Raw genomic sequence first — 14,642 nt, 5'->3', positions numbered from 1 at the left:
AAGAATTCGCTAAAAATCATCCAGGCAAATTTGACAAGGAATTGAAGATCAAGACAGATTTTCCGGTACGCGCTTGGATGATTCGTTGCACGATTCATTAGTTTTATTATATATTCATGTAAATACCTGATAATTTCTTCTCTCTTAAAGTGTATGAGACAGAAACCAGGCACTGTATTGTGCGCATACTATGTATGCGAGAACATCCATGGTCTGGTAGGTCCTCCAAAGGGCTGGACAGATTGGGAGGAGGAAGTAAGTAAAAAAACTTGTTAATATTTGAACTCGTATTTTAATTAGTCGAAATTAATTATCCCCTTTTTCCATAGGTCGGGGAGATGCGCGATAAACTCATACCGGAGGAAAAGATTATGGCGATTCAAGAACAATTCTCCGGATTTATTGTTGAGCAAGTCCTCGATCCAAAAGGCGAATTCTACTATGATGGAATATCTAATATTGACAATCACAGTAAATATGACAATATACGCGTATATATGTAATTAAGAACGAATATAACTATGTAAATATATATGTGTGTCTATGTATTAAATTTCTATTTATGAGTATGTATGTATGTATTAAATTTCCAAAAGGCGAATTCTACTATGTAATTAAGAACGAATATACCTATGCAAATATGATGGAGTATGTATGTATTATATATATAAGCACTCCAATAATATATATGTGTATATATATATTTATATAATATTGGTCCTAGACATTTTCATATGTAAAGGAATTCACATGTATAGATATGTGTATACATATATATATAAGTGAATTAATTTATATATGAAAACTATCTAGGACAAATATTATATAAGTAACTATATATATGTATATATTAGTGGAGATCATACACACTGAATTCCAATACATAAGTTTAATTGAAATGCAAAAGTATAATTGAAATAGAAAAAGAATTGAGAAAAGAAAAACATGAAAAAAAAGAGACCTTTTGTCCCGGTTGGTAACACCAACCGGGACAAAAGGGTGCGCCAGCCACGTGGGCGCTGGCTGCACCTTTTGTCCCGGTTGGTGTTACCAACCGGGACAAAAGGTCCTCTTTTGTCCCGGTTGCCACACCCGGGACAAAAGGGCACCCCCTTTTGTCCCGGACAGGCGTTCCCGGTTGGGAAACCGGGACAACAGCGGTTTCCCAACCGGGACAAATCAACGTTTTTGTAGTAGTGATTGGAGGCAAATCAGCCACCTTTACCAGATGATGGAGATGAGTACGACAATGATGATGATGTGGTCTATGATTCTCAAGGAGAGATCGATTAGCGGGCGACACGAGAGGCTACGCTACATCGTCATCTACAACATAATCGGAAAGGTATGGGAGGTATGAAACGTGTTAACAACCCATTTAATTCTCATTTAGTTCCTGAACAACATCGAGTTAGGCAAGCTACTAGTGAGTTTAAAGATTTTGCTATCATTTGGTGGACTGAACTAGGTAACCTTCGCTTACAACCTGACACTTGGGATAGGTTCAAAGATGCCATGCGTGAGCGGTTTGTTCCACCATCCTACCAGCGTGACCTACATAAGAAATTGCAATGTCTAGAATAGGGTGATATGTCTATTCAAGAATATTATGCTGAGCTTTAGAAGGGTATGATATGTTGTGGGGTAATGGAGGAAACTGAGGATAAAATTTGTCATTTTTATGGTGGGCTATGGTGTGAGATTCAGGATATTATTGACTATCAGGAATATACAACTGTCAACCGTTTGTTCCAGCTTGCTATGCTTGCAGAGAAACAATTGCAGGGACGCCAACAATCCAGGATGTACAGCAACAATAACCGCACCTTTTCACAGCGTACATCTACGGGACAAGGACGGACAACGCCTTCTACACTGCCACCTTCGACGACAACACCGCCAGGGGCGACTACACCAACACCTTCGCTTACTGCCGGGGGCAGCAGCTAGCCAGCAGCCGCTGCTGCCGCCGCTACCACCGCTTCTAAGAGCGCTGCCACTTCTTCGTTGATAGAGATTCGATATCACAAGTGCCAAGGGCTGGGCCATGTCCGGAGGGACTGCTCTATCAAGAGGACATACACCACCACCGCTGACGGAGGCTACATGAGCACCTCCGATGTTGAGGATGAGATCGACGGTACCGGGGCGACCGACACTGAGGGCACTACCTTTGGCGCCGAGGATACTGCTGCGTACAGGGCCATCATCATCCAGCGTGTCCTTAGTGCACAAATGGAGCAAGCGGAGCAGCAACAGCGACACAACTTGTTCCAAATTTTTTCCGTCATCAATAACCGGTGAGCCCGCGTGATCATTGACTCTGGTAGCTGCAACTATTTGGTGAGCATAGATTTGGTCAAGAAGCTTGGCTTGACCACTCGTCCACACCCACATCCATACCACATGCAGCGGTTGAATGATTCCGGACAGGCTAAGGTAACACAATTAGTTCGGGTTCATTTTTCTATAGGTTCATATTCTAATTTTGTTGATTGCGATGTGGTACCGATGCAAGCTTGTTCTTCGTTATTGAGTCGTCCATGGGAATATGACACTGATGCACTTCACCATGGTAGAAGTAATAAATATACTTTTATGCATAAGGACAAGAAAATTACACTTCTACCTTTGACACCTACTGAAATTGTTCAATTTGATAAGGAACAACTAGCAAATGATAAGGATACATTTAGTCATCAATTTGAAATTAAATTGCATAATCCTGTCATGCTTACTACAAAAACTGACCTTGCTGCGAATTCTAATGATATTGCCTTGTGCTTTGCTTTAGTGTGCACAAATGCTCTGTTTTCTTTGGATGATATACCTTGTACCATGCCTCCTGCAGTCACTAACCTTTTGCAGGAGTTTACGGATGTTTTTCACGTCGAGATACCTCCAGGCTTACCTCCTATTCGAGGTATTGAGCACTAGATTGATTTGATTCCTGGAGAGACCTTGCCTAACAGAGCAGCTTATAGGACCAACCCCGAGGAGACGAAGGAAATTCAGCGCCAAGTCCAAGATCTTTTGGACTGTGGGTATGTATGTGAGAGCCTTAGTCCCTGGGCTATTCCTGTTATTCTAGTTCCTAAGAAAGATGGTAGTTGGAGCATGTGTGTTGATTGTAGAGCCATTAACAATATTACAATAAGGTACTATCATCCTATTCCTCGGTTAGATGATATGCTTGATGAGTTAAGTGGTCTGTATTTTTTTCTAAGGTTGACTTGCATAGTGGATACCACCAAATTAGAATCAAAACTTGGTGATGAATGGAAAACTGCTTTTAAAACCAAGTTTGGGTTGTATGAGTGGTTGGTTATGCCTTTTGGTTTAACAAATGCACCTAGTACCTTCATGCGCTTAATGAATGAGGTTTTACGAGCTTTCATTGGAAAATTTGTGGTCTACTTTGATGATATTTTGATTTACAACAAGTCTTTGCAAGAACATATGGATCATCTACGTGCTATTTTTGATGCTTTGTGCGCAGCATGCTTATTTGGTAACATCGAGAAGTGCATCTTTTGCACCGATTGAGTCTCTTTTCTTGGCTATGTTGTGACTCCGCAGGAAATTGAGGTGGATGAAGCCAAGGTGCATGAAATCAAGAGTTGGCCAACGCCCACGATGCTCCCACATGTGCAGAGCTTTCTTGGCCTTGCTGGATTTTATCACCACTTTGTGAAGGATTTCAGCAACATTGCAGCCCCATTGAATGAATTGATGAAAAAGGGAGTTGTGTTCCATTGGGCACAAGCACAGGAGTACGCCTTCAACCTTTTGAAAGATAAGTTAACTAATGCCCCGCTTCTACAGCTTCCTGATTTTAGTAGGACTTTTGAGCTTCAATGTGATGCTAGTAGTATTGGTATTGGTGGTGTTTTGATGCAAGATAGTAAACCTGTTGCTTACTTTAGCGAAAAATTGAGTGGTCCTATTTTCAATTATTCTGCGTATGATAAAGAATTGTACGCTCTTGTTTGATTTTTAGAAACATGGCAACATTATCTATGGCCCAAAGAATTTGTCATTTATTCTGATCATGAATCGCTAAAACATATTAGGAGTCAAGTAAAACTGAACCGTAGGCATGTTAAATTGGTTGAATTTATTGAATCTTTTCCTTATGTTATCAAACATAAGAAAGGGAAAGATAATGTGAATGCTGATGCCTTGTCTAGGAGATATACCATGTTGTCCCAACTTGATCATTGTATATTTGGGTTAGAATCTATTAAAGAACAATATGTTTTTGATGGCGATTTTAAAGATGTCATGTTGCATTGTAGAGAGGGAAGAATTTGGGATAACTATGTGGTAAATGATGTTTGTGTTTAGAGCTAACCGTCTATGCATTCCAGTTGGATCTGTTCATCTTCTTTTGATGCAGGAGGCTCGTGGAGGCAGATTGATGGGTCATTTTGGTGCGAAGAAGACGGAAGCCGTGTTGTCCGCGCATTTCTTTTGGCCAAAGATGAGGCGAGATATTGAGAGGTATGTCTCACGTTGTACTACATGTCAGAAGGCTAAGTCACGATTGAATCCACATGGTTTATATATGCCTCTTCCTGTGCCTAGTACCCATTGGGAGGATATATCTATGGACTTTATTTTAGTATTGCCTCGGACAAAGAAACCTGCAAAAAAGGGTCAAACACACCCTGAGTGCAAGAAACGTACTCGTAGGACTTACCCAATAGGGACTTACTAGCCCGACTCTCGAGGATTGATGCAAGCTTTTTTGGACTAGCTGAAACTAAGCATTTTTGCTTACTATCAATTGATCCTCAGCCAAGTTTTAACAATGTTAATATTGTACAATTAGAAATGTAAATAAAATCATTACAAGCTAAAAGTAAATCCTATAAGAACAAGCATGTGATATAAGAAAACATATAATAAACAATGTTCAAGTTGTTACTATGTTGGACGTACGAGATACGGCATGCTTGGCAACTAGCAAGCATCAACGATCATGATCGATTTAATTCCGGGGAATGTCTTAATATGCATGATATATGCTTTGGTGTCCCCATATACCATGTGTATATGCTTCTACGTCCACATGTATCCACCTCCACCCGTCTTATCCCAAGTTCAGTGATGCTTCCGCCCTCGGAACCTCGGAACCATATATGCCGGATCGAACCCTATGGGACCAAGCGCCCTCAGAAGCGATGTAGGATCGGGCCCCTGTTATTCGGACAAGCAATAGGTAAGGCTTCTGCGGGCCCCCATGTGGCCGACTATGCACACTAGCAAAAAGATGCTGATCAACAAGCGAACAACGAACAGGGTCTTAAGCGACTCGGGCGGAGCCAACCACAACATATCATCATAATCATCATTCTCATCATTATACAACATCATAATATATCCCATTCTCCGCCCGGTCTTAAATTAACAATAAGAACCACTTAATCAAGTTTATATTTTAAAAACAGTTTTTGTGTAACATCCTATCTCTCGCGAGTGAATTATTTCACTCGACTTCTATTGTAACTAAGCATGGCTAAGCACTACGGTACACCCTACACGTACTAGTTTGGAAATAGCAAGGATATGGTAATAAAGGAGGTTTTATGCAAGTGGATTTTCATCACAACTCCTAGACTTAATGCAAAATCGACACATACTAATTGTGATAGAACTCATTTGCAGGGACATAATGCTTAGGGGCCTACCTTGGCCCTAGGCAACCCCTTTAAGTCTTGGACTGCTCCTCCATCCAAACACGACAGATGGGTCCTCTAGGTCGTACTTGGGGCTTAGTTGATCTTCTAGACCACCGTTGCTTGGTGAAGATCCTCTCTGCAGTATCTCCTTCAATCACGTTCCTATACAATAAGTGTTGCTATATGAATGATATGCACAATGCAGTGCATGAGATGCGCAAGTGGCATGAACCAATTGATTTAAATGCATCCATAACATGAGATGATCAGTACCACAAGCAGCAATAAATCACATAAGTCACAACATGCACACATGCATCGCAAGCGTCGAGATTAACACAAAAGCAATATGAATTCCATGTTGAACCTACAAGCTAGTAATTCTTTTCCACTCCATATAGAAATTCCAGAGGCATGATAAATTGAACTAAACTTGTTTTATAGTTTATTAGCATGCCAAGTGTACAAGAAAAATGTACAACAAAAATACCAAGTCCATTTAGTACAATCTTTCATTTATTCATTAATTAAACTTGTGATTTTCATTCTGACAGTTCTACAGATCCTAACAGCAAGCACATATGACTGACATAAGACCACCACAATAATTTCAGCCCATTTGGAGCAGCTGAGGGTTTATAATGATTCCTACATGTTCTCAGCCATCAGTTTTTGTCATTTTCATAACAGGAGTCATACAGTAGTATTAAATCCCAAATTTTTACTACAGGCTTATATACTTATAAAGATTGTACTATTAAAATTTCACGCCATTTGAAGCGAGTATGTTGGAGATACAAAATTAACAAATATAAGCATGTTCATTTTGTTATTTTTGCTACATAAGTTGCATACATGAACAAAGGTCAATTTTTATACAGTAAAGGGCGTTGAACCAATCTGGCATCCATACATGGCTACTAGAGTTTTAATTTTACTAGCACTAACATTAATAGGAGCCATAGATGATTTAGCATAACTGACACTATGGCCTGTCGATCCAGAGAATGTTCTCGGAAGAGCCTTTAGGAGAAAAGAGTTGTCTACTACCTACTTGTAATGAAAAGGTGTATTCGGTATACAGAATGATTGGGAAATCACCATTTCTCACTACAAGAGGAACACCCCTTTACCAACAGATATATGTGTTGCTAGAAACGTGAATAACCATTGCAATGGTCTGTATCAACGCATTTGGTATACGTTGCAATAGGTGGCGTTGCAAAGATCTATGGCAACATATACCTATGTGTTGGTAAGGTGTGCAAACAAGTGTTGCCAGCTTTGCAACGGATGCTCGCAACACTTATTATGTGTTGGTAACTCAAGGTCCAATCTTTCCATATATAGTAAACATAGAACTTTAATATTTATATCACAACATATTCCACAAGCACTAGACAATCCGAACTTGAACAATCCACTCAAGCGTGATTAAAAAAATTGAGAATGATCTTATTAGATAAATAATTTCAGTTACAAGGATTCTCTTTACATGGTTGTTGATAGTATACAGGGATAAAAAAAACTGAAATTGAACATATGACTAATTTATCCCGAAATGCATTCACTCAAATAATCCTTCGTGCTCCACATGATCATATCCTCAACTGTACAACAAAACATATGCATGATGTGTCTTGCAATCTGTTCATCTCTGAAGCAGGACTGAAATGCCTGTGTTCCAGCTCTTTCAGAACTTCTATGAAACTTGATCAAAAATAAACCATGGCCTTTAGCAAGATATAGCAGATCTGTCCGTTTGATCAAACACTGTATGGAAAAAATATAGTAAGTGTATACAAATATTTGGTTCCAATGCCCTAAAGTACCCCACAGTTGAACAATTTAGATCTTATGATACTTTACAAATTATCAAGAAAGCAGTTCAGACAAAACAAAGTTTGGATTAGGTCATACAAATTGTGAAGTCAAGGGTAATACCTCCTTGTCCATTGTCACTGCCACCAGCTATCACTGTATCACATGGAGTTTCCAACATCTGCAGGTGATACCTCCTGTAAGAGTCACATCCCGGGTGCAAAATAAATTAATAAATGGACAAACTACAGTATTGTTGAAGAAATCAAGGATCTAAAATCCCAGAACCATGGTGCTATTAACTGGTCTGTTTAAAACATTCCGAGACATTTTATATTTTTTCCAAGGTCGTTACAATATTACTACTTCAAACTATACATCAGTCATCCACTCATGAAACATGTGATCTAATATAATGCGCACAATGATCTCAACCTTTAACAGAATAGCTGATAAGTAGTTCCAAATTCATACTGAAGAAAACACATATAAATTAAGTTTTGAGATCATCTTACCTAGGTATTACATTCTTCAGCTTAGAAGTGCTCAAATTGGCATCTGATTGTGGAGCACTTTATTTTCACAGTATACGGGCCTCTAAAAAGGGCTTTTCTTTGAGCGATAAAAAAAGAGGTTGCTTCAAAAATACCTACAAAGGATAGCATCATCACTGTACAGAAAGAAGGAAAAAATAGGAAGCAATCATTTTGCTTTGTTGGGGGTGGTTACTACTTACAGATAGAAATATTCAGGAAAATGGAAGAGAAGAGGTTTTCTTATTGGCATGGCAGTATAGCCAAGAGAAAACTTATAACTGAATCATGGATAGAAGATGAAAGAGAAAAGGTTTTCTTATTGGCATGGTAGTATAGCCGAGAGAAAACTAATAACCGAACCATGGATAGCCGAGAGAATACTTAATATGAGAAAACAATAATCAATTGAAAACAAAAATCAACTAGGTTCACAGCTTTTCTTAACCCAAATCGTGGAGATTTGAATGAACCTAAAGAGCTGCAGGCTGCAGCATATCCACCTAGAAGCTTTTGTTAACCAATCAAACACTTCCAATCTCGCTGCAGCTCTGTTCTCCAGGCTGCCAGGATACTTTACAATTCTAAACCTTTGACGTATTAAATAGAGGTAATAGCAAGAAGCCACAAGTATTTATTTCGGAACAAAAAGACAGGATAAGCTATAATTTTTGAAAAGAAAGAAAGCAGGACTTAATCTCTCAAATACTTATTTCTATGACCAGCGAGAAAGACACAAGTACTAAATAATAGGATTGGACCTGAATAAAAGATTGTACAGAAGCACTGATGCATAATTATACTAATATAGGTAGTACACAGAAATAATCACGAGATGCAATCACCAGAGCAGACCATCCAAATTTCTATTGGGTGATACTAGTTCGCAATCATAATTATACTAAGTTACCAGGATGCAAAATTAACCCTAGACCGCAGCGATTTCTCAAGTAGGAGCGTAATCAAGTATGAAGAAATTACATGGTGTTCTATCACAATCACATTATGCTCAGCAACTTAGAGGTTTACAGATTTTAAGATGGGATGCAGTGCGATCCAACAAACATAAGAGAAGAAAGGACATGAAGGCAAATGGAATCTACCCTGGAAGTTATGTCTGTAGTTGTCCCTGCTGATGCGTAAGACGATGCAAGTCCGTGGTTGCCAATGAGATCGTGGGGCTAGAGATGGGCACGCCCAAACCCTAGCCAGCCGCCACCTTGGACGAGCCGCGCAGCCTTGCAGGTCAGCATCACCGGAGATGCACCCCCAACGCAGCTAGCCTCCACTGCGGCAAGCACACCCCACCAACATGCCCGTGTGGATCTGGATCTGCAAGAGGCTGAGAGAGGGAGGGGGGAAATATCAGCCTTCCCTGCAGCAATTGCAACCGATGGATATGCGGAGCTGCAAGCACCTCGTCATGGCACACACATAAGAGGCATCCTGGCCGCGCACGCGGAGGAGATGGAGATGGCCGCTCGCCGGAGGAGCCGTCCTGGTGGTGCGTGTCGAGTAGTGGAGACGGTGAGGGGAATAGAGGAGAGCCGAAGGGATGAGAAAGAGGACTGCAAGTACAAGAACGATGAGAACGGCAGTTGACGGACGCGAGTCCGTATGAACCGCATTTCATAAAAATTTCGGGTCCGTTCGATTATGCGTTGCTACCGGATAGAACCCACAACACTACAGAGATCCGTTGCAAGCTATGCGTAGTAAGAGGCAGGTTCATGATGTTGTAGTGTCTCTGAGCAGCAGTAAGCAAGGGTGAGTACACTTATGGTTGGTACTTAGCAAGGCCACAAGAAATAACCAGAAAGTGATTTAATTCCATCTTTAAATTAAATTAATCATGTGAGGGTCCAAGCCGCTCTTGACTATGAGCACGACTGATATATCAGTTTTACACTCTGCAGAGGTTGTACACTTTCACCACAATTCGCGTAAAAGTTCCGAAGAACTTTGAACCCAACCACGCAATGTGCTAGCTAGGCTCAATACCACACTTCCGAGGTGTTGTTGCATAGGGATGCTATGAGGCCTTTACAAAGATTCCCTAACCTATGACAATCCACTAAGGTTTCAAGTCAAAGTGGTCATAACACTGTCCTAATGAGGTGGTACCTTGCCAAAGGACCATTAAACAATACCAATTGCCCCAAGAGGAACGAGCTATACCCCGTCGATGCATCACCTCTTGTCCTTTTGGTAAGATTGTCACAAGCTAGAGTCTCTAATTAATCAGCCAAGACCAGAGCCATATAGTATTGTGGTTGTACTGTTTTCTTGGATGGTTCTCCATGTTCCAATTAAATCATAATACTCTTGTAAATAAGCATAGATAGAAAGATGGTTAGGGTCACTTTCCTTTCTCCAACGAAAAGCTACACTTACTGCTCTTTAGCTTTTGCTCACTCGGAGAACTTGATCTTCAATCTTCAAACAGCGATCCTTCTACTCGGAGCAAACATCGGGCAACCATACAAAGCAAACAACAAGATACAACTAAGAACAATACACCAAAACAAAAGAAAAGCTTTAAAAGAGCGCACTAAAGGATAGGACTCGCTGCTACAGTTATGAGGGCGCAAGAAACATGGAAAACGAAACTAAAACGGCGATTCTATAGACTAAACGGTGCTTCAGGGATATAGTCGCGATAAACTATTGAGTTGAAGACTAGCGGGAAAGATTTGCAAGACACAGCAAACTATGCTCACAGAGGATAACAAGGTCATAAAGCTATCACACACATTGCAAGGATCACGTGAGTGCGAGAATCGATGAAAACAGAGTTAAAACGAAGAAGTTATGGCTAAAACAAGGTTCTAAGGACTTGTTTGCGATAGATTTAAACTTCTAGAGGCTAGCTCTAAAGAAACCAGGGCTAAAACCTAATTAAACCCTATACGCAGGGGCTAACAAGCAAAAACAAGGTCCAGAGACGACAGGTCCTATTTCTGAGAAAGACAGGGCCTAAAACAGAAAAGAAAGGAACTTTTTGCAATTATTTTCGAACTGCAGTGTAGTGTGGGTTGATTTTGTTAAAACCTAGGGCTCTTTTGCAAAAGTGTAGAGGCGGCTTAGATCCAGCTCGGTTCTGGTGGATCGGATCCGTTGGATCTCGATCCAACGGCTGATGCTCGGCTCGGGCTCAGCCGCGGCTCAGCTCTCGGCGAGACGGCTCGATGCTCGGCTCGGGCTCAGCCGCGGCTCAGCTCTCGGCTCTAGACACAAGCAGCGGCTGGAGGCTTGGCGGATTGGTTCGGGACGGCTCGGGGGTGGGGTGAGCGGTGTGGGGCAATGGCGGTCGGCGGCGGGTCACCGGAGTTCACCATTTTTGGTGCTCCAGGGCTCGGATTTAGGCGCGGCTTGACCTGGGAGCATGCGGGGGCGAAGGCGAACCCGATCTAGGGTTTCGGGTGGGGCCTAGGCAAGCGGAGCATGGCGCACGGCGACGGCGCGACGGAGCAAAGCTCCGGCGAGCTTATCTCGGTGAAGGAGAGCGAGAGAGAGAGAGGGAAAAGAGGTCGGCGAGCCTCACTACCTCGATGCGAATCTTCTGGAAGACTTGACCGGCGAAGAGCGGTGGCGAAGAGACAGTTCGGCGGCGGCCAGAGCTCAAGCTTGTTAATGGCGGCAGCGCTAGGGTTTCGTGAGGGCGAGGCGACTATGGCTCAGTTGGATAGGTTCAAGGGGTGCGGGCGGCGCCTTTTTATAGGCCGGGGCCGAGACCCTTGGTGTGCGTGCCAAGGCAAGCAGGCGCGGCGCGGGCTCGTGATGCGGGCGGACTCGGGAGAATCCCAGTCCTGCCCGACATGGGGAGGGAGACGAGCCTGGGGACCTGCCTGGCAGTGAGAGGGAGAGGGAGAGGGCGCTGGGTTGGGCCAGAAAGGGGAAACGGGCCGGATGTTGGGTTGGGCTGTAGGAAGAGAAAAAGGAAAAGAAAAGAGGAGGGGGTTTGGGTTGGGCCGAAAACCAAAGGAGAAAAAGAAAGGGTTTTCTATTTTCAAACTAGAGTCAAACAAATTCAGTTTAAATTCAAACTCAAATGAATTCGAGTTCAAACTAAACAACAACAATAAAACAATGCAATTCAGCATGAGTGCAACACAAATAAAGCAAACTTATTTAAATTTTGAAAAGCAACCAATATACATTTTCTTTTATACTAAATTCCATGTGAAGAAAATAAATGTTGAGAAAATTTTAAAATTATGAGAAAATTATTTTTTTCATTTTTAATTTTAATCACATTCTGAAATTCAAAAATTTTAGGGTGTGACACAAGGGAAATCACTTATGGCAAAGCTAGAAATTGTTGCGATAAGTCAAATTTTGGTGCGAAAAGCATCCATTGCAACAAAATATATAGTCGTCTCCATGTTCTGAGTTGTGTCAAATAAAACATGCCTGGAAGTATACACAAAAGTTTTTATGGAAATGACTGAGACCACAGCATGTTTTATTTGACACAACTCAGAACATTCTGGTTCGGCGGATACTATACGCACCAATTATTATAGAACGTGAGAAGATCAACACTCAACATGGAAACCAGAGTTTGTCCAGCAGGAAAAACACAACGCAGAAGTATGGGCTGTGCGTCTCACTTGGGCATTCCTTCTCTAACTGGAACTCAGTCGCAGCAGTTGTTGGTGCAGTCGGGCTTGAAGGATGGACCAACATGGCGCACACTGCGATGACGAAGGCCCCATTCTGAAGGGCAGCGGTAGTGGAAGCCATGTTACCTTTAATTTGGTTGTGATTTGATGAAGACCCACTGGCGAAGGAGAAGAAAGTATGATCTCTTGGTGGTGATCGTATATGGACAGATCGTTCAATTCGCTCCTTGATATTTATAAGCATTAATTGGATAAACCTAACATACCTGGTAGTCCTAGGTTCTCTTACATATTAGTACAAGTTGATGGCATCTTAATTGCATGCAACATGTTAGAAGTTGACTTTAGGATGTTTCCCCTTTTCTTTCTCTTTTTTCAGGACAAGTTGACTTCAGAATTAGCTGTGCCTTCAACTTCACTGATCGATATGCATCGTGCCGATCAATTAATATTAGCAACGTTTGTGGATTATTGTGCAATAGGAAGGAGTCAAGACTATAGATGTGTTCGCGATCGATTCTCTGCATATTTGTGGTAAGAGTCTATGGGTTTAATGCCGACGGATTCTGTAACGCCAGCGTACTTTTTAATTTCCACAAATTTTAATGCTTACTATGCTCCCGGAGAAGACGAATATAATTTCTTAAAATGTTGATTAGAGCTATTATTATGTAGGGTCGTACTTTCTTAGTTCAATTAAAACTAATCGGCTGATTAAACATTTTGATTTCCACAACAGTCTTACAGAGCTCATATGACTCAATCTGCCGTCCCTGCTGACTTGCACAAAAGAAGAGTTATAAGGCATGTTTGCATGGGCCCTACTCTTGGGCCGAATTAGTGAATCAGCCCACAAAATCGGAGCTACTAAATCAGCCCGAATCAGCCTAAAAAACAGAACAGGGAGCACGGGACGGGAGCAGAGCGTCTGAGCGGCCAGGCCTAGGGTTTGGGGCGGCGGTTGTGCGACCGGTGCGCGCGGCACTGCAGGTCTGCGGCAGCCGGCAGGCAGGACGCGGGCGGTGGCGTGTGACTGCGTGAGGCCGGCCTGCCGCACCTGGCGCTCTGGCTTTGGCACAAGTCTGTGCGTCTCTGGAGGTCAAGTGAAGAAAGAAGTGAAGCACCAAATGAACCGACGGTGTCATGAGAGGCATCGGTGTATTCAATGTACTATGTTCTAGATACGATGTCAAAACGCAGGAGCCAAGTCTTCAGCACCGGTTGAACCGTTGATGCATCGGAGCATAGCACCGGTGTAATGACGTCAGCAGGAGAGAAAGAGCCCAACGGCTAGTTGAGTGATGTGAGTGACTGGTTTAACCGACACACAGTCATCGGTTAAACCGGTGGTGTCGCAGACAGTGCGTCAGAAGCTCAACGGCTACTCCGGCTTGGTGTGGAGCAGCATCGACGACATTGTACGGGGGACGGAGACCCCTCCTTCGTGTGCAATCTCCCTTGGTGAAGATCGGGATCAAAGTGATCGTGATTGTGTTCATGGAAGAGACTTGATTGCCGGGAAGTGATACTCTTTGTGAGTGCTTCAACAACGTGGACGTAAGGGCGCCTTTGTGGCAAACCAATCCACGGGATATATCCTCGTGTCGAGAGTTCGCTTTCTCTCATCCCTCTCTTTTAGTTTCCGCATTTTCATATTGCAACTTGTGTGCCTTTACTTTCTTAGTGTTCTTGCTAGGATTGGCTATATATAGGTTGTAAAACTCTTTTGGGATGAAAGTTACACACTAAGGTGAACCGTAGTTGTACATCTAGATAGCTTGTTTTAGTTTAAGTTTTGTGCAAACTAGTTGGAGCCATAGGTTAAAGTTTTAATTGTGTCTAATTCACCCCCTCCCCCTCTTAGACTAAGCATCCGATCGCTTTCATGCTGCGATCCAGGTCATTCGTTGCAGATGGATCTAATTGTATTTCCTCCAGGTCTCATGTTATGCTATCCTGATGATAATCCAGTCTGTGCA

At 42.2% G+C, this 14,642-nt stretch overlaps 2 long non-coding RNA genes across 4 annotated transcripts; one reads left to right on the top strand and one right to left on the bottom strand.

Moving 5' to 3' along the window:
* Positions 1–1,412: 1,412 nt before the first annotated feature.
* LOC120703597 lies at positions 1,413–6,749 on the top strand. Of its 2 annotated transcripts, XR_005687090.1 has the most exons (5): positions 1,413–2,923; positions 2,985–3,044; positions 3,580–3,773; positions 4,400–4,503; positions 6,239–6,749. It is a non-coding gene; the product is annotated as an uncharacterized LOC120703597 (long non-coding RNA). The 2 variants fall into 2 exon arrangements; XR_005687089.1 differs by having other exon boundaries at positions 3,580–4,503.
* A 370-nt stretch (positions 6,750–7,119) lies between these two features.
* Positions 7,120–9,704, bottom strand: LOC120703596. Of its 2 annotated transcripts, XR_005687087.1 has the most exons (6): positions 9,456–9,704; positions 9,142–9,380; positions 8,512–8,601; positions 8,021–8,154; positions 7,629–7,702; positions 7,120–7,457 (listed from the first exon to the last, which is right to left on the bottom strand). It is a non-coding gene; the product is annotated as an uncharacterized LOC120703596 (long non-coding RNA). The 2 variants fall into 2 exon arrangements; XR_005687088.1 differs by lacking the exon at positions 8,512–8,601 and having other exon boundaries at positions 9,456–9,697.
* Between the last annotated feature and the right edge of the window lie 4,938 nt (positions 9,705–14,642).

The sequence above is a fragment of the Panicum virgatum genome, chromosome 4K (genome assembly GCF_016808335.1).
Source record: "Panicum virgatum strain AP13 chromosome 4K, P.virgatum_v5, whole genome shotgun sequence".
In the NCBI taxonomy this organism is placed as follows: Eukaryota; Viridiplantae; Streptophyta; class Magnoliopsida; order Poales; family Poaceae; genus Panicum; species Panicum virgatum.
Note: the sequence above shows the minus strand (reverse complement) of the source record. Positions and strands in the feature narration are given on the sequence as shown.